This window comes from Lithobates pipiens, unplaced genomic scaffold, assembly GCF_037356315.1.
Source record: "Lithobates pipiens isolate NorthernLeopardFrog02 unplaced genomic scaffold, aLitPip1_a1.2 Scaffold_16, whole genome shotgun sequence".
Classification (NCBI taxonomy): Eukaryota; Metazoa; Chordata; class Amphibia; order Anura; family Ranidae; genus Lithobates; species Lithobates pipiens.
Genome location: NW_027507748.1, coordinates 470,714,868 through 470,735,835, shown reverse-complemented (window position 1 = coordinate 470,735,835; position 20,968 = coordinate 470,714,868). Strand labels below are relative to the sequence as shown.

Sequence of the window (20,968 nt, the reverse complement as noted above, 5' to 3'; positions counted from 1 at the left end):
TGTAACATTAGGAAAGAATCTAGAGAATAAAAGGTGCTAACTAGGAGACTCTCTACACAGAGGTGATACCAGTGAGAATGGCCACCTTGGGAATAAGCTCACAGAAGAGAAAATTCTTAATGGGTACAAAGAGCTGCCTCTGAAAGGTTGAAAGAACCAGGTTAGGAATCATGAGGGCACAGGGGAATGCACAGGGGAAGAAATGTGTAGGACACTCTGCACAAATCCCTTAACTAGGGAGTGAAAGGCCAACTGTGCTTGAAATAGAAAAAGATTTGCCCATTAATGGTATTTAAGGCCTGATGCTAATCATGACCAGACATGGAGCAAGGTCAGGATGCCTACCACCTAGTACTTCCTAGAATGAAAGTTTTTGGTCTCACAGCATGCAAAATAGGCTTTCCAGGTGCGATAGTAGACTTTTCAAGAAGTCCACTTCCTAGCCTTCGAGAGTGTAGGAATAACTGAATCCAATAGGCCCCTGTCCCTTAGGATCTGGGCTTCAACAGCCTAACTTTTAAAGCCAGTGATTGAAAAGCAGAATGGTGGATTGACCTTTTGGCTAGAAGGTTCAGACCACCAGAAATGGCCCACAGAATGTCTACCAGGAGTCTTGAGTATGTCTATGTACCACATCCTCCTGGGCCACTTGGTGCAGTGGCCTCCATTTTGATCTTGTGAAACAGACTAGGGAGAGGATAAGTGAAACTTATTCCACAGGGTCACCAGAACATCCACTGCAAAGGCCAGAGAGTCAGCAAACCTTTCTAGCTTGTTGTTGAATCCACTGCTGGTGTCCCCCATTTGTGGTAAAGCAGGGACGTGTGGTGAGGTCAGTGGCTGGTGAGGCACTGACTAGTATCAGAGCCAGATACACACAGGTTACACACGCCACGATCATTGGAGCGAGAGCAATAATTCTAGCACTAGACCTCCACTGTGACTCTAAACATGTAATCTGTAAAAAAATGTAAAGCTTCGCCTATGAAGATTTTTAAGTACTGAAGGTTGGCACCATTCCATGAGTGTGCGCAATTTTAAAGTGTGACATGTTAGGTATCTATTTACTTGGCGTAACATAATCTTTAACATTGAACAAAAAAATTGGGTAATCTTTAGTGGTTTTTTTTTTTTTTTTAATTTATGAATTGTTTTTTTTTGTGTTTGAAAAATTGCTGCACAAATACTGTGTAACATAAAAAGTTGCAACGACCACCATTTTATTCCTAGGGTGTCTGCTAAAACAATATATATATATATATATATATATATATATATATATATATATATATATATATATATATATAATGTTTGGGGGTTCTGAGTAATTTTTTAGCAAAAAAATGATTATTACATGTAGGGGAGAAGTGTCAGAATTAGCCTGGGTCCTAAGGGGTTAATTACCATAAGTAATATACAAATAATTATTATATATTGTTTTTAAGGTAATTTACAATATTTTCAAAATCTATACTCAAGCAGGTGGCTTAACTGAGAAATTACTGAAGTTTGAAGTTATAACTCAAACCAGTAATTTCACAGTAAATGGATAAATATTATTATGTTATAAAATATAGCATATAAATATATAATTTAGCTTGATTATAACAGTACCTTTTCAACAGCAGCAGATTCTCATTCTCCCTCTTAATTTTATTGGACAGCTGGGGCTATTGGTACTTTACCATTGTTCCAAGACCCCAAGCTGTCAATTGAGCTCAGTGCTTTTGACAAGAAGTGAGGAGAGGCACTGCTGCAAACAGAGTGTGCCAGCTTATATTTAAACTGGCCGCTCTGTATGTAGCTTCTGACAGGCTGTGCAGGGAGCTTAGTATCTCCAGAACCATAGGTCATAGGATCCCCAAATTTGGGGTCTCTGTGACCTCAGGTAGCGAGCTCTGCCTCACCTGCCTCCCCTGACTGCACATCCCTGGAGTAAAGAGCTCGGAACATATTCAGATGGAGAGCCTGTTCCCCTGTCCTACCAACAATTTTCAATGCCTAGGATATGGATGGCAGACAGGGTGGGAACATACAGTTTTGACCAAGAGAGCACCAAGGTTTCTTTTCTGTGCTCAGTGCAACTTTTGGTGCCAACCCAATGGTTTATGCAAGCCACAGCCATGGCATTGTCTGACTGGAGTTTTTCTGAGTGACTTAACTCAACTGAGGGGCCCAGTGTTAAAGGACAACCAAATCCTTCTGAGTTCCAGGATGTTGGTGGGAATACAGGCTTTCTCTCAAAAACCAAGTCCTCTGCATCAAGAGGGCATCTAGGCTTCCCTAGCTCAGCAGGTTATCATGCATCATGTGAACTTTCCACATATTTGGGGGAAGGAGTTTCCCTGCTTCCAGTGTCAGTTTGGAAATCCACCATGCCAGGGAGAATCTGGCCTTGCAGATCAGATGCATGAGGTAGTCTAAATTGGTTTATCCTATGCTGCCAGAAAGCTTGATTGTATTGCTGAGAAGTGAAACCTGGCTTATGGCACCAACTTGAAGAAGGCTACCATCAGGCCTGGGATCCTCATGAAGGCACAATATGAGGGTCAACCCTGGGACCAGGAGGACTCAAAGTTTGAGTTTTGGAACAAAAGTGAAAAGGGGAGTACAAGGTGTTCATTACAAAAAACAGGTATTTTATAACATACCACTAAAACACTTTAATATAGAGAAAAAAAAGTCCAAATCTGCATATACAACCTAGTAATAAATCTGTCTTGGCCAGGGCCGCTGATAGGCCAGTACGACTGGCCCTGTTGTACTGGGCCCGGCCAGCAGGGGGGCCCGGGCAAGCTGAGCTGATAAATAATAATATTTAAAAAAAAAAATCCTCCAGCAATGGCCGTTCCGACTCAACTACCAACCAAATAGCCCTCACCACCCCCCGGTTATTTTTAATTTTTTTTTTCTGCAGATAGCTATCTGCAGACTAGGTGGCGGCAGGGGAGGGACTATTTCCTCTATTTCGGGTGCGGAAGAATACCTCTTCTGCACCCACTCTTCATGGCTGGCTGTGGCTCAAGTCCCAGCCAGTGCGTCCTCTATCGTGCCGTCCCCCTTGGCGCCGTGGAGTGATTCCTCCGCCTCCTCTTGCGAGAAGTGCCAGTGAGGTGAGCGGCGGTGGCAGACTGGCAGAACACCACAAATAAGTAGCTGACATGATAACATCTGAATGGAATCATTTGTGGACAGTTGGACACTCCAGTCCAGGTAGCAGCGCAGCAGGATCAGGGAGGAAGTGCCTCATGGAGCCCAGCTAAAAATGACACAGGTGTGTGCTTGCTTGGGGGGGAATTCAAGATCTACTACTGATGCAGCAGCGTATATACATTATGGTATTAGCAGCATGGGTGGCACTGTCTACAGCAGAATATGGCATTGGTGGCATGGGTGGCACTGTCTGCAGGTAGCACATGCGTTATGGCCCATAAGACATGTGCTGCCTGTAGGGATGAGCTTCGTGTTCGAGTCGAACATACGTTCGACTCGAACATTGGCTGTTCGCCCGTTCGGCGAAGTCCGAACGTTTTGGTCCGTTGGCGCCAAATTCGTGTGGCGCTCACGGCCCACAATGCACTGCGATGGCGCAGTGCATTGCTGGCTCATGATTGGCCAAGCATGCACTGTGACCCCGCATGCTTGGCCAATCACAGCGCCAGCAGCGAGGAAAGCCATGATTGGCCACAGGCAGGATGCCTGTGGCCAATCATAGCTCAGGCTGTGTAGTGCACGCCCCACACTATATAAGGCCGCCAGCGCGGCGGCCTTGTGTAGTGTGTTGGCGTCTGAAGCAGTGGGTGTTCTGTGTACCTTCAACACAGTACACACCGATCGTTTTCGGACGATTTTCGATCTTGCTGTTGTGTAGTGGTTGTTGTCTGCGTGCCCTGACCGCAGTATACACCACTATATTCACCTCACCTATATAGCTAGTGATCTATCTTTTATAATAGAGCTTGCAGTCAGTAGTGTTAGGAGCTAGTGCGTGCTGTCTGCGTGCTCTTTACCCAGTACATACCGCTATATCCACCTACATAGCTGTTCTCTATTTGAGCCCACTTGCCATCTGCAGGAGTTATTGGAAGTTGTGTGTGCCTCCAGCACAGCACAGTATACATCTGTATATACCCCTTTATCTCTGGTGTTCTATAAAAAAGGCATCTGCAGGAGTTAGTGGGTGTTCTGTGTACCTTCAACACAGTACACACCGATCGTTTTCGGCCGATTTTCGATCTTGCTGTTGTGTAGTGGTTGTTGTCTGCGTGCCCTGACCACAGTATACACCGCTATATTCACCTCACCTATATAGCTAGTGATCTATCTTTTATAATAGAGCTTGCAGTCAGTAGTGTTAGGAGCTAGTGCGTGCTGTCTGCACGCTCTGTACCCAGTACATATCGCTATATCCACCTACATAGCTCTTCTCTATTTGAGCCCACTTGCCATCTGCAGGAGTTATTGGAAGTTGTGTGTGCCTCCAGCACAGCACAGTATACATCTGTATATACCCCTTTATCTCTGGTGTTCTATAATAAAGGCATCTGCAGGAGTTAGTGGGTGTTGTGTGCCTCTAGCACAATATACACTACCCAACTGCTTTTTTACCCAACTCCCTTCAGGCCATTACCATGTCTGGAAGGCCAGCAAGGAGAGGCAAACAGGCGCGAGCCGATAAAAGAGGGCAAGCAGGCTCTGTGTCTAGAGACAACAGTGCTGGTCGTGGACGCGGTGCATTGTCATCAGCACGTGGCCATGGGACACGCTTGTCCTTCTTTTCGGCAGCTGGACATGTTGAGCCGCAACATGCCAATGACTTGGTAGAGTGGATGACCAAGCCCTCTTCATCCTCCTCATCCTCTCTCACCCAGTCTCAGGGTACTAGCAAAGCAGCTGCCAACGCATCGTCTTCCCTCCTCTCAATGTCATCATCGGTGACTCCTTCCCTAGACCCACCACGTCCTCCTGAGGAGTCTCCTGAACTCTTTGAGCACAGTGTTGGGTACATGCTCCAGGAGGATGCCCAGTGTTTTGTAGCCTCTGATGATGACTCTCAGCTAGAGGAAGGCAGTAGCGTGAATGCAGAGAGAGGGGATGCTCAAGAAGGACAGCAATCTGGTAGTCATGTTCCACAAGCTGCAGCATACTGCCAGGTTTGCTACAGCGATGAAGAGGGAGGGGATGATGAGGGCACTGACTCCACGTGGGTGCCTAGTAGGAGAGAGGAGGAGGAGGAGGAGGAGGAGGAGGCACATGTCCAACGAGGCAGGATGCCCTCCGGGGGCCAGCTTAGGGGCAGCACACTGACTGAATCACACCGCAGAGCTCCGCCTGTGCAGGGCGCTGCCTCTGCACGTTATGCTAAAAGTTCTTTGGTGTGGGCCTTTTTTGAGACGAGTGCATCAGATCGCACCGCTGCTATTTGCAACATATGTCTCAAGCGTATCTCGCGTGGCCAAAACATCAGCCGCTTGGGCACCACATGCTTGACCAGACATATGTTGACCTGCCATGCAGCTCGTTGGCAAGCGTACCTCAAAGACCCACACCAAAGAACAAAGCGGCCCTCTCCTTGCTCCTCATCAGCTGGCATCTCCAACCCCACTAGACCTTCAGTCCTCTCTGAAACCTGCTCTGAGAGGAATGAAGGTGTAGAATTAGGTGTGTCACAGCCAAGTGCTTCCGGGCACTCTGCTAGCAGTACACCCACGTCCGATTATAGCAGGCAAATGTCCCTGCCCCAGCTGCTGGACCGGTGAAAGAAGTTCACTCCCAGCCATCCACATGCCCAGCGGTTGAATGCTAGCTTGGCTAAATTGCTAGCACTTCAACTGCTGCCTTTTCAGTTGGTAGACTCGGCCCCCTTCCGTGAGTTTGTACAATGTGCGGTTCCTCAGTGGCAGGTCCCCAAACGCCACTTTTTCTCACGGAAGGCGATTCCGGCTCTCTGCCTTCCACATGCCGGTAATGTCCTTGCCTCGCTGGACAGGGCGGTCAGCGGTAAGGTGCATATTACCGCTGACTCATGGTCCAGCAGGCATGGACAGGGACGTTACCTGTCTTTCACTGCCCATTGGGTCACTCTTCTGGCAGCTGGGAAGGATGCAGGACAAGGTGCAGTAGTGTTGGAGGTTGTTCTGCCACCACGCCTCCAAAATGCTACTATTGGTTGTGACACACCTCTCTCCTCCACCCCCTCCTCTTCTTCTTCCTCCATGGCCTCTTCCAGTGCTCTGTCCTCAGAACCAGCGGTGCTCCGTAGGCGTTCCAGGGGCTACGCAAGTACGCAGGCAAAACGATGCCATGCCATGCTTGCGCTGGTTTGTTTGGGGGACAGGAGCCACACTGGGGCAGATGTTTTGTCAGCTCTGCAGGGGCAGGCCGAGAGGTGGTTGACGCCACGCCAGCTTAAGCCAGGAATGGTGGTTTGCGACAATGGCACCAACCTCCTCTCCGCCCTCCGACAGGGACAACTGACCCATGTGCCCTGTGTAGCTCACGTCCTTAACCTGGTGGTGCAGCGGTTCTTGGGCAGGTACCTCGGCTTACAGGATGTCCTGAAGCAGGCCAGGAAAGTCTGTGTGCATTTCCGCCGATCATTTAATGCCTGTGCTCGGCTGGCTGAGCTCCAAAAGGAGTTGAACCTGCCCAAGAACCGCCTTATATGTGACATGCCCACTAGGTGGAACTCAACGTTGGCCATGCTGCAGCGGCTGCACACGCAGCAGAGGGCCATCCATGAGTACCTGTGCGACTACAGCACCAGGACAGGGTCAGGGGAGCTCGGATTTTTCTCACCACGCCAGTGGGGCATGATCAGGGATGCATGCACTGTCCTGTCACCGTTTGAGGAGGCCACAAGGATGGTGAGCAGTGACAGTGCATGCATCAGTGACACTGTACCTCTTGTCCACCTCTTGGAGCATACGCTGCGTGGAATAATGGACAGGGCACTTGAGGCAGAACAGAGGCAGGAAGAGGAGGACTTCCTTGCCTCTCAAGGCCCCCTTTATCCAGACAGTGTTCCTGCTGTGCCACCCATCACACAGGAAGAGGATGAGGAGGAGGAAGAGGAGGAGGAGGATGATTGTGTCAGCATGGAGGTGGAGGCTGGCACTCAGCATCAGCAGCAGCAGCAGGAGTCTTGTAGGGATGATTTACAGTCCCAAGAAACACGTGGACTTGTACGTGGCTGGGAGGAGGTAGCTGCGGATCATGTTGTCCTTAGTGACCCAGAGGACTCCGGACTGAATGCCTCAGCTAACCTACGCTGCATGGCCTCCCTGATCCTGCAAAGCCTGTGGAAGGATCCTCGTATTCTTCGGATCAAGGAGAGGGACCATTACTGGCTGGCCACTCTCCTTGATCCACGGTACAAGGGTAAGGTTGCCGACCTTATCTTGCCATCGCAGAGGGAGCAGAGGATGAGACATCTCCGGGAGGCCTTGCAGAAAGGTCTGTGCAACGCGTTCCCAGAGACTGGGAGGTTACAAACTCCTGGTCCTGGACAATGTGTTGCTGAGGCATCGGTCAGAAGGAGCGGTGGAGAAGGTGGCCGTCTGACTGATGCTTTCAGACAATTTTTTATTCCGCAGCCCCAAGGTATGATCGGTTCCAGCAACCATCGCCAGCGTCTGATTTACATGGTGCAGGAATACCTAGGGGCAAGGTCAGACTTGGACACCTTTCCCACTGAAAATCCTCTGGCTTACTGGGTCTTGAGGATGGATCACTGGCCAGAGCTTGCACAGTATGCAATTGAGCTACTGGCCTGTCCTGCATCCAGCGTTCTTTCAGAACGCACCTTCAGTGCTGCTGGTGGCTTTGTTACCGATCACAGGGTGTGGCTGTCTACCGAATCAGTTGATCGACTGACCTTCATCAAGATGAATCAGTCTTGGATCACCCACAGCTACCAAGCACCTGAAGCTGATGTAACCGAATAATTTTTTTTTCTGCCTATGCTGATGCTGAGTGACTGTCCTGTTATGTTGATTGTCTATCCTCTTCCTCCTCCGATGATATGCTGGAAGAACATTTCTGTTTCTGGGTGATGCCATCAGCCCAATTTTTCTGCCCCTGTTTAACAGGGGCGTTTAAGTACAATTTTTGATGCAATGCTTTGCAGCAGGGCTAATTCCTGCAATAAAACAAGAGTATATGGGAGAGGTTGCAGTGTGGTGGCACCAGCACCATTGCCTAAGGCCCAATTTTTCTGCCCCTGTTTAACAGGGGCGTTTAATTACAATTTTTGATGCAATGTTTTGCAGCAGGGCTAATTCCTGCAATAAAACTAGAGTATATGGGAGAGGTTGCAGTGTCGTGGCACCAGCACCAGTGCCTAAAGCCCAATTTTTCTGCCCCTGTTTAACAGGGGCGTTTAATTACAATTTTTGATGCAATGCTTTGCAGCAGGGCTAATTCCTGCAATAAAACTAGAGTATATGGGAGAGGTTGCAATGTCGTGGCACCAGCACCAGTGCCTAAAGCCCAATTTTTCTGCCCCTGTTTAACAGGGGCGTTTAATTACAATTTTTGATGCAATGCTTTGCAGCAGGGCTAATTCCTGCAATAAAACTAGAGTATATGGGAGAGGTTGCAGTGTCGTGGCACCAGCACCAGTGCCTAAGGCCCAATTTTTCTGCCCCTGTTTAACAGGGGCGTTTAATTACAATTTTTGATGCAATGCTTTGCAGCAGGGCTAATTCCTGCAATAAAACTAGAGTATATGGGAGAGGTTGCAGTGTCGTGGCACCAGTGCCTAAAGCCCAATTTTTCTGCCCCTGTTTAACAGGGGCGTTTAATTACAATTTTTGATGCAATGCTTTGCAGCAGGGCTAATTCCTGCAATAAAACTAGAGTATATGGGAGAGGTTGCAGTGTCGTGGCACCAGCACCAGTGCCTAAGGCCCAATTTTTCTGCCCCTGTTTAACAGGGGCGTTTAAGTACAATTTTTGATGCAATGCTTTGCAGCAGGGCTAATTCCTGCAATAAAACTAGAGTATATGGGGAGAGGTTGCAGTGTCGTGGCACCAGTGCCTAAAGCCCAATTTTTCTGCCCCTGTTTAACAGGGGCGTTTAATTACAATTTTTGATGCAATGCTTTGCAGCAGGGCTAATTCCTGCAATAAAACTAGAGTATATGGGAGAGGTTGCAGTATCGTGGCACCAGCACCAGTGCCTAAGGCCCAATTTTTCTGCCCCTGTTTAACAGGGACATATAATTACAATTCTTGATATAATATTTCACAGGAGGGCCCGTTCCTGTGCCCACCCAGAGTAACTGTGAGGACTTATAGTGTTTTGGCACCAGCACCACAACCACCAAAGGTCAATTTTTCTACCACTGTTCAACAATGCCATGTAATTACAATTCTTGATATAATCGTTCACAGCAGGGCGCTCCAGCGCCCACCAAGAGTCACTTTGAGGGCTTACAATGTTGTGGCAAAACCAACACCTTGTTCCGCCATTTCTGCAGAGCATATAGGGCAGGCCCCTACTTTCAAACATCCAACTTACAAACATCTCCTACTTGCAAACGGAAGGAGACAACAGCAAGTGAGATGAAAAAAGATGGACGACAAAACAAGTTATACAGGGGTGATAACCCTTCCCTATGTTTTCCAAAAAGCTTAAAAAATTTTTTTTTGACTGGAGCTACACTTTAAAAATGTACCAGTTGAAAATTACAAACAGATTCAACTTAACACAACAAACCTACACAGTCCCTGTCTTGTTTGCACCGCCTGTATACTGCTGTTCTGAGTATATAGGGCCTGGGGGCCACACGCATTTCCTTTTTTGGGTACGGGGTTCCCCTTAAAATGCGTACAAGACCCAAAGGGGCTGGTAATGGGCAGGGAGGGCTACCCATGCCATTTTTCTCAATGATTTTCAACCATATTGCAGGAACCAGATATAACATTAAAACCGCAAGCAGCTTTAAATGACGTTATTTCTGTTAAATGTCATTTTGTGCAGGGACTGTTCCAAACACGGGAAACACGTGGCACTTCACAGGCATACTACAGACACCCCCCAGGCACCATATTTAAAGGAATATTTCACTTTTTTTTCCACTTTAATCATCATTAAAATCAGTGCTCCCGCCAAAACGGCCGTTTTTAAAAACTTTTTTTGCATTGACCCATGTCCCCTGGGGCAGGAGCCAGGTCCCCAAACCCTTTTTAGGACAGTATCTTGCATATTAGCTGTTAAAATTAGCACTTTTAATTTCGAACGTTCGAGTCCCATAGACTTCAATGGGGTTCTAACGTTCGTACGAATTTGGGGTCCGTTCGAAAGTTCTGGTGCGAACCGGGGGGTGTTCGGCTCATCCCTAGCTGCCTGCAGACAGTGCCACCCATGCTGCCAATGCCATATTGTGCTGCAGACAGTGCCACCCATGACGCTAATGTCATAACGCATGTGATGCCTGCAGAGACAGTGCCATCCATGCTGCCAATGGTATTATGCCATTGGCGGCATGGGTGGCACTGTCTGCAGCACAATATGTCATTGGCGGCATGGGTGCACTGTCAGCAAGTAGCACATGCGTTATGCCATTAGTGTCACGGCTGGCACTGTTTGCAGCACGTTACAGCATTGGCGGCCAATGCCGTAATGTGCTACAGACAGTGTCACCCATGCCGCCAATGCCGTAATGTGCTACAGACAGTGCCGCCAATGCCGTAATGTGCTGCAGACAGTGCCACCCATGCCGCCAATGCCGTAATGTGCTGCAGACAGTGCCAGCCATGCCTATCACTTGTAGAAAACCAGCACTTTGTTTCAAGGCGGGAGTCTGGGGAGGGGCTGGGACAGGGCGGGGCTGAAGGAGGGACCATGGGCGGGGCCAGGGGTGGAGCTGAAGGGGCCCCATCAGGTAGTCTGTACGGGGCCCCACGATTTCTATCAGCGGCCCTGGTCTTGGCACTGCTTATGTCAAACAGAATCAAAAATTTGTTCAACGGGGGGCGTGGCCTGGAGCGGCATGAGATAGGACGCAAGTGAGCTGAGCTCCGCCGGCCGAATATCCTGCTCGCATATCCTGAGACACAGACTGCAATTTCTCTCTGTTCTGGCTGCTCCGCGGACCGGGCAACCCCTGGGCACATGTTGCCAACAAAAAGGAACACCGCATCGGCTGCTAGACTGTCCCAATTCCGGCATGATGAAGCAGACTCAGCAGACCAAGATGGCGCTGCCATGCTGGGGGAGGAGAACGCACGGAATACAGACACGGCCAGACTCCTGGATGCTATAACAGCATGTCAAGAAGCTGTCACGAATTGCCAAACAAACCTCACAGCCAGGATTGAAGAGGTAAAAGTAGACATATCGCTGGTTAAGCAAGATTTTCAGAAACTAAGAGAGAGGGTTACAGAGGCTGAGACCCGCCTGGGCAATGTAGAGGACTAACTCACCCCCCCCCCCCCCCCTGCAGATCTCCTCGGAGGCCATGCAGCACCAAGTGAATCAAATCCTACAGAAATAGGATGATATTGAGAATAGGATTCGCAGGTAACCTGCGCTTTATAGGCCTGCCAGGAGTGGAGGGCAGAGACCCCCCGACTTTTGTGGAAAAGCTCCTCTTGGACACCTACGGAAGGGATTCATTTTCCCCCATGTTTGTGGTGGAACGCGCGCATAGACTGTCGGGTAAGCCGCCACCTCCGGGGGCGCCCCCCCCGCACCTTTATTGCCAAATTCCTAAACTTCAGGGACAGAGACACTATCCTCCGCCTTAGCAGGGAAAAAGGGAACATCCCATTTGATAAAAAAACCGTAGCAATCTTCCCTGATTTTTCTTCTGAAGTCCAGAAAAAACGCAAAAATTTTATGGAAGTGAAAAGGTGCCTGCGGATCAAAAACAAAGTATGCCATGCTGTTTCCTGCTCGCCTGCATGTGAAAGGCACTGACCGGGCCCACTTTTTTGAGGATCCTGAGACGGCATTGACATGGCTGGAACGTCGAGATACGCACAGATGAGTATATATGTACAGATGTATCCACCTCTACCTTCTGTTCACTGGAAGTGCCCCCTCTTCTCCCCACTTGCTATCCCTGATTACACCTGTATTGCTGGAATGGGACCCTTTTCTCCTTATACCCACTGAGTGATTTGGAAAATGCATGATAACAGTGCTTATTGTATCTATCACTCCAGTGTCCAAAAGTATTGGGACACCGGCTTACACCACACAGTCCCATATTGTTACACAGCTCCCTTCAGCCACGCCCACTGATACCACGGCCTGAGATTAGCCATGCGGAGGCAGGGCATCTAACTGCATATGGACATTGCTCACTGATTCAGATAGCCGCCCGCGATGATAGAGGCTGAGTTCCCCATGAGTGTTGGGGTATCCGGCACTAGCATGAACTCCCCTCCAGGAAAGTGAAGGCACTCTTGCAGCTTCTTTAGCTGAGCTCTCATTCCCCACCCGGGGCTACGTGTCCTGGGTTTGATCATTGCCACTAATCATACCAATGTCTGTGTCAAGACTTTATTTTTTCTACTTTCTACAGGAGTATACAGTTTTGACCCCTCCTTGCCGGCGGAGGGGAATAACTAACTAGCAAGCTCACCTTGATTTGTGAGCACAGTCCTATAATGTCACATAACACAGCAAAGTTTCGCCCAACGCCTTACTATGCACTACTTGGGTTGGAATAAATGGCATAACACTTCGCTATCTTATCATGAAACCTTTATGTGTATTTTGTTGATACAATGTAATTCCTTCCCAAGTTGGAAAATGTCTGTGCCCTGTTGGCAGTTAGGGTTTAATTCCCACACTAGTTGGGGGTCAGTGCAGGGCAGGGAGGGGGGATATATGGTTTTCATGGGTTAAAGAAGTTCTTTTTGATTTTGCACATGCTTGTTTTCTTTGGTACTGCATATGTCTGGTGGTGCAGTTGGGGCCCCCTTCCGGCTGGGGGGGGGTCTCGGCTGCTCCGACCCGAGGGGTCGGTCTGTCTCCCAGAGTTTCATCACTAAATGGTATACACCCATGGCCACATTGAAATTCCTCACGTGGAATATGAGGGGGATGAGGGACCCCATTAAGAGGTCAGTGGTCTTCGGACAGCTTAAACAAATGAAGGCAGATGTGGTGGCCTTAGTGGAAACACATGCTGAAGGTCCCATGCTTAGAGCGCTTCGGCACCCTTGGATAGGTTGGGCATACCACTCTGTCCATACTACGCACTCCAGAGGAGTCTCCCTACTGATTGCTAAACACATGCACTTCGAGCTCCACGATTCGGTTATAGATCCTCTGGGTAGATTTGTATTTATAAAAGCAAAGCTGTATGGGGACGTGGTACTTATAATGGCAATTTATGTACCCCCACCCTTCCAGTTTGGTGTACTGACAGAGGGCTTTAACTATATGGCTCTCCACCCCGCTGCTCCAGTGGTGTGGATGGGGGACTTTAACAATGTGCTGGACAAGTCTCTAGATAGGATGACAGACCCCACACAGGTCGTGCCGTGCTCCCTACCGATGAGATTTGCCCGACTTCTCCACGATTTCCACCTGGCGGATTCGTGGAGAACCAGGCACCCAACACAGCAGGCATTTACCTGCTTCTCCACCACCCACCAGTCTATGTCCCGGATAGACCTCATACTTTTCTCCAAATCACTCCTGCCTAGGCTCACGGATGTGGGCCTTTTACCCAGATCGCTGTCTGATCATTGTCCATATTGGGCATCACTCTCCTTACAACAAGCACACCCCCGACAGCGTGGCGCCTGAATCCCTTTTGGTTGACTCTCCTGCCGGAGGATAATTACCTGGAATCGGGTTGGGGGGCATTTTTTGAGACCAATGAGATGTCAGCACGACCACACATAGTCTGGGAAGTGTTTAAACTGCACACTAGAATGACTTTACAGACTCAAATTAACAAGGTAAAGCGATCTTCCACAGCAAACATAGCAGAGGCTACACACGCTTTACAGGCCGTGGAGAGGGACTTTATAAATGACCCCACGACAGAAAAAGCAGGTAACCTTAGAATATGCTCCAGAACACTGGATCAATTGATTTATGAAAAATCCAAACAGAAGTTGTTCTTCCTTAGGCAGAGGTCATTTGAGCATGGTGAACGAGCGGGGAAGCTGTTAGCTTACCTAGTTCATAGCGAGGAGAGACCCCCAGTAGTGATCTCCCTCCGCTCGTCACAGGGTGTGCTCGAGACTGATCCCTTACAGGTCACGAGGATGTTTCGTGACTTTTTTATCTCTCTTTACACCACCACTGTCTTGGATGACCTCTCCCAGATGGAATCCTTTTTGATGAAGCTACATTTTCCCCACCTGACTGAGGAACAGACCCTAGGACTTGAAGCACCTCTAACAAGGGATGAAATTGTGTCTTCTGTTGCTGCATTTCCGTCATCCAAAGCTCCAGGCTCAGATGGCCTACTGATAGAATTCTACTTACCTAGAGCTGTTGGCCCCTAGGCTGCTGACACTATATAACTCTATTTTTGAAACTTCCGAACTTCCATGCGGGAGGCTACTATGGTGCTTATCCCCAAACCTGGGAAGGATCCGCACCTCCCGGAGTCTTACCGCCCCATCTCTTTGTTGCAGGTGGATGTCAAGATACTCGCTAAGGTTCTTGCCATCTGCCTCAATAAGGTGATCCTTTCGTTGATCCATGAGGATCAAGCAGGATTTATGCAGGGAAGAAACACATCGTTTAACCTCCGGAGACTATTAACCTCCAGACCCCCCATGATGACGCCGATACTAGGATAATAGTTGCCTTGGACACCGCCAAAGCGTTTGATTCCGTTGAGTGGCAGTACTTATGGGCCTGCTTGGCCAAGTTCGGCCTGAGGCCCAAATTTGTTAGGTGGATCCAATTACTCTACCAGAATCCAGTTGCCAGGGTACTGGCAAATGGCTGGCCCCCAGAGCAGTTCCCCCTTTCTAGAGGTACTAGACAGGGGTGCTCCTTATCGCCTCTGCTTTACGCTCTGGCAGCGGAGCCACTAGCCATGGCGATTCGTGCGCATACGGGAATAGTGGGTCTGCACAGGGTTCGGATCACGGAGAAGATCAGCACATATGCAGACGATACTCTACGTTATCTAAATGACTCAGACCAATCACTTCCCCTAGCTCTAGCTCTGATAGAAGAATTTGGCACATTTTCTGGTCTAAAAATCAACTGGGACAAGTCCCAAATTCTTTCCCTAGATAGTTTTCCACCTTCCAGAGACAGGCCCCTGCTTCCTTTACAGAGGGTAGATACTATTAAATATCTTGGTATCAGGATGACTAGAACCCCGTCAGACTATATCACACTTAACATAACTCCTCTAATTGACATGATCAAGCAGAAGACGCAGCTATGGGCGCGTTTCCCACTGGGGGTAATGGGTCGCACAAACTTGATCAAAATGGTCCTTCTTCTGAATATCTTGTACATGCTCTGGCACTCTCCTGTCTACCTGGTCCTCAAACACTTTAAGGTGATAGAAACCCTCCTAAAACCCTTTGTATGGGGCAATGCTAGGCACAAACTTCCGTGGCAGAAACGTAAACAACCCACAGACCTAGCGGGATTGGCACTGCCTGACTTTAATTTGTATTATCTAGCAGCTCAGCAACCCCAAATTTCCACATAGACAAAACAGACAAAGACAGGTTTCTACATTTTCTATGCCCGACATGGACTAGACTAACGTTAGACCCTATGGTGGCGATTGCTGGAGGGACGGAGAGGGAGGGCAGGAGGGCAGCCACTACATCCCTTTTATACCAGTACAGGAAGTTATGGAACATAGCTTCTGCCAGACTATGCCTGCCACCTTTGCATGAATATACCCCCATTTGGAGTAATGGGACACTCCCAGAGTTTAGACAGATCATGGGTAGTGGAATGTGGAGCTGAAAGGGCATTTTTTATTTGTCTCACATAAACTCTGGTGGTAAACTAAAATCTTTTCATGACTTGCAGTCTGAGTATGGGCTCCCGAATCACTTTTATTATAGATACATACAGCTTCGTCATGCGTATCGTGCTCAATTTTCCCTAGACGATCTATCCCTAGCCCAAAATCCTCTGATGGCAGCGATTAAGAATCCAGATCCCAAAAAACTCCTCTCACAGTTTTATGTTATGTTGTCGCTTCCTTCCATGACCGTGGCTGCCTACGCACTAAAGAATAGATGGGAGAGGGAGATGGGGCCTATTACAGGGGGTGGGCCCATGGAGGTGTTTGTATGGCTCTGATACTAATTAGAATACTATGCACTGATGTACTCATTTCTGTGAAGGGCATATTGTGATTATGTATAAGAAGTTAAACTGAGACAAACATATGTTTCCATTTTGATACCCTTTATTTTTTGTATGTACCACACTTTTTTTCAATAAAAAGAACTCATGTTAAAAAAAAAATAATAATTTGCTCAATGCCCTAAAAGGGTAAGAAGACACCCTTAAAAGGATGAGAGGACAGTTTTTAAGGCATCTGACATTCCATCATAAATAGATGTGGGCCAACATACCTAAAGGTACATGGAACAAAAAAGAGGGAATAAAGAGAGAATTACCCTAGAGAAAAGTAGGTATAAAGTGACCCCAGGCGAAATGCTGCTTTGTAAAAATATAATCTATATTGGACTTGCTTTAAAAAAAATCAGCAAATGTATAAAAAATCCACCTGACACCATAATAACAACGTTGGTATTTAAAATTGCAACAACCGCACAGGGCCCAGTCTAAAGTGAGATACCACATTTTATCAAGATGCATCACCAATCACCTTTCAAAATTAGGCATCACTCATGTAATAAGCTCAGAAGAGCATTAGAGGTATATAGCAACAAAAAATGAAAATTAAAATGTCATGTGAGCACTTATTTAGGGGGTGGTATAATCTCATTCAGTGGCTAATCAGTGAATGCGGGATCTCTGCATTGAAAGTATCCTTGGATGGACAAGATATTCCTCACTTTGAACCACTAGTGTATTCCCCTTTAAATTTGGAGATACTGGATAGAAGGTGTTTGATCTTGCATTTGATCAACCCCCCAGGTGTTCCTAGGGTAACCACCGAATAAAGTTTGCAACAGAGCAAAAGTTCAGTGCTAATATTAAATATTCCAGTAATTTGTAGTATTTCAAAGGCAGTGTTCATTGGTAAACATCAGCAGCTTTGTCCATATCCTGGATGAATGGTATACCGACTTGCAAAACACCCAGCACAATGTGAATGAACACAGATTATGGCAAGTCACTGCATGTAGCTATATTCTAGTCTGTACAAGGGCTAGGAGATCCACAGAGACTCACGATAACAGATGCAGGATTTGCCTGTTTATATTTGAGACTCTTGGAGGACCACTTATCTACACCTCGTCGACTCAAACTTCGAGTCCTCCTGGTCCCAGGGTCGACCCTCATATTGTGCCTTCATGAGGGTTATGGGCCTAATGGTAGCCTTCTTCAAGTTGGATAGGTGGAAAGTTCACATGATGTTTTATGTCAAACAGAGCATTACAAAAGTTCAGTAATGCCGCGGACTTAGTCTGACGGACTTCCCACTGGACTGTCCGCCAGACTTTCCGAACGAGCTAGTTGCCCACACACGGCACTTTTTCAGCGGACTAATACGGCGTACTAAGTCCGCCGGACTATCCGCCGTACTTTTGAAATGAACGGACTCGCCCACACACGCGGAGGAAAGTCCGCTCATTTTGAGCGCGTCTCCAGGTAGCCGGGGCCAGCGAAGGAGGTGTGGCTGGCCCCATCACCTGGTATGGACTTAAATTGGAATCCCTACGCCGAATAATCGGCGTGGGGGTCCCCCCCCTAGGTCCACATCAGACCCTTATCTGAGCACGCTACCCGGCCAGCCAGGAAAGGGGGTGGGGACAAGTGAGCGCCCCCCCCCCTCCTGAGCCGTGCCAGGACGCGTGCCCTCAACATGAGGGGTGCCTTGGGGAAGAACAGAAGATTAGCGACAGAAGACCGGGCCACCGCCTGTAAAAGAGCTAGAAGAAGGCGCGGTGGCCCGGCAAGGGGGCCCAGCAAGGGGGACAAGACTCCCGAAGTCAGAAGAAGAGGACGGCGGCGGCGAAGAAGAAAGCCGGGCTCCTCCGCTAGCAAAAGAGCAAGCAGAAGATAGCGGAGGAGTCTGGCGAGAAGACCCCCGAAGACGGACAGAAGACCCCCGGAGCTGTGCAATAAACTATTTTAACCCTTGTGTGTTGTGTTTTTTTTACTTTTTTTTTACAGGTGAATGGGTAGGGGTACATTGTATATGTACAATGTGGGGGGTCGGTATCCAGGGGCCCCCTTATTAAAGGGGGTCATGGATTCTGATAAGCCCCCCGCCTGCAGACCCCGACAACCAACGGCCAGGGTTGTCGGGAAGAGGCCCTTGTCCTCATCAACATGGGGACAAGGTGCTTTGGGGTGGGGGGGCCGCGTTCAGCAGGTGGAGGCTGACACTTTTCTTATATGAGTTAATGGAAGAGTGGGCACCATGGAACAGAAAATGTAGGGGGGTACTTTCTATAGGTCTGAGGGCGGTTTTCTTAATACATAGGTTAATTGATTCCCAAAAGGCTCTAATTTTAAGACAAAAGCTCCATATGTAGTGTAGCTTGAAGGACACCGCCACTCGCTGGTTCTTCTTTTTAAGGGTTTTGTTTGCCCATTTTTATTAAAAGAAAGTTCCACAAACAAAGATGGGTTTCCCTCACAGGGGTTTCAGCATTCCTTTTCATCAACAAAACTACATTCAACCTAGTTGGCTCTCACTTGCAGCTCTGGCCTGACCCTCCAAGCCCTTGTCTGTCTAATACAGACTGTTTCACCGACCACCTTGGTGCACACAGCTAACGGCCTCTTGCTGCCCTAGCTCCCCCGTGGAGCCCTCCTGACTCCTGGTACTCAGACTTCCTGTCTGCTGGGGTGGAGCCCAGAACCGTGGTCAGGTTACTACTAAAAGCCCAGCACACACCTGACCAATCAGTATGCTGGCTGTTCTCAAAATCGGGACCCAGGACTAGGGATTTCATCCCACCCGGATCTCTCAGAAATCCCTGAGCTCCAGGTCCAAAAGTGGACTTTACAAAACACAGAGAAAACTGAAAGACCAGTTTTCTCTTCATGATACATGCTCCCTGGAGCCCCTCAATCCGTCTGGTTGAGAATTCTGGGTCACATCCTCGTTCTAGACCCTGGCAGGGCAACGCTCTGCCACAGTAGAGAAACATGCCTTGTTAGCCACAGCCACTCCAACATCGGGCATCAGCAGTTGAAAACAACTGCACCAGGCAGGAGGGGGTTTTATATCACCTGGTAAGAAATTTGTAGGACGACTCTTGAATACGCGTACAAATGGAGGAAGCAAAGCTCCCTCTCCCATTCTCTGATATAACGTGGAACTGACACTGTGGCTAATGACTGCACCAAAACTGTTGCTTCTGGACCCATTACCTACAAGCTGTCTAACCCTGTAAGCTGTCTATCAGTGAGTCAGTGAGTGACTTGTATAGCTCTACCTATGCGAACTGAATCGCCTCAGTTATTGTCAGCACTTACTCTCTTGTTACCTGTTTTGCTACTTATTCACACAATGACATCTAAAATTGCATAGGGTATAGCGCAGTAAGGTTCAATTACCATATTCACTTCCCAGATAACAAGGATAGCTTGCCACAAATTTGTGGCAGTGTTGAATTGTAAGTGTTAACTTGAACATTTTCACTGACAAGTTGTATACTAGCATTTGACACTTTCCCAATTCGTAGCAAATTTGCGTTACAAGTCTCTAGCAAGAGCAGAGTTGCAGTGGTGAGTGTACAGCAAGAGCTCTGCAAGTCACAGTGACCCTTGTGGTGGAATGACTATTGCACAACATAACTGAACCATAACTTGCAGCAGACTTGCAGAATGTTTGCAAATGAAGTTGAAGTTTGGAGTCATGCACTTGCTTCAATTGTGCAACAAGCTTGTGAAGTCTGGCAAGTCTAGCAGTAGCTTAGCAAGTCATTTTCAAACTTGCAGCTCAATTGCTTGCTATCTGGGTTGTTGTTCTGCCAATTACAAAAATTCTTAGAGAAGATGACAACTATATTAGCCCTTGTACACACGGTCGGACATTCCGACAAAAAAAATCCGTCGGATTTTGTCAGACACTGGTGTTGCATACACACGGTCGGACAAAGTTGTCAAAAAATCCGACTGTTCGTAACGTGATGACGTAATTTAGTTACGACGGGACTACGTTCAGGCTAGTAGCCAATAGTTTTGGTCTAGGAACTTGATCTGAGCATGCGTGTCCGATCGGAATTCTCTACAAAAGATCGGACAAAGTCCGATCGGATCATGTTGTCATAAAATTTTTATATTCAGCTCTCAAACTTTGTTGGTCGCACATTCCAACAGAAAAAGTCAGATGAAGCCCACACACGGTCGGATTATCCGACAACACCGTCCGAGCTGACATTTTCCATCGGAATGTCCGACCGTGTGTACAAGGGCTTAGAGAGCCAACCTCCTATGTCTGTATCTATGGTAATTGTATGTGCAGTAAATGAGAATATACTGTAGATATTTATTGCTTCATGTAGTTGTATACAGAACTATTTTGCCAAATGTATGTGAAGTGTGGTTGGGTTTAGGTGCAGTGCATTTTTGGCATGTTGTAGGCAGGTTTCACATTCATTACCACTGATGCATGTAAAAGGTTAATTTTGATAGAAAATGCCCAAAAGTTACACACTTTTTTAGCTTCCTACTCCAAAATAGATTTAAATGCGTGTTAAGACATCTACAGGATGCCATTGCTTCGCTGAATCTTCAACCAGCATTTTTTAAATGGACTACCTGCACTGCTGGGTAGGGTGCATAGGAAACTGTATTCAATAACATGTCTGCAATATTTTCTTTGTTTCAATGTTGCTCTTGATTTTTTTCTTA

The 20,968-nt window shown here is 47.8% G+C and overlaps 1 protein-coding gene across 1 annotated transcript in view; it reads left to right on the top strand.

Annotated features, from left to right (window-relative positions):
* POGLUT2 (protein O-glucosyltransferase 2) overlaps nucleotides 1-20,968 on the top strand; it is a 130,471-nt gene that overhangs the window by 92,547 nt on the left and 16,956 nt on the right. The gene's annotated exons all lie outside the window — the stretch shown is intronic.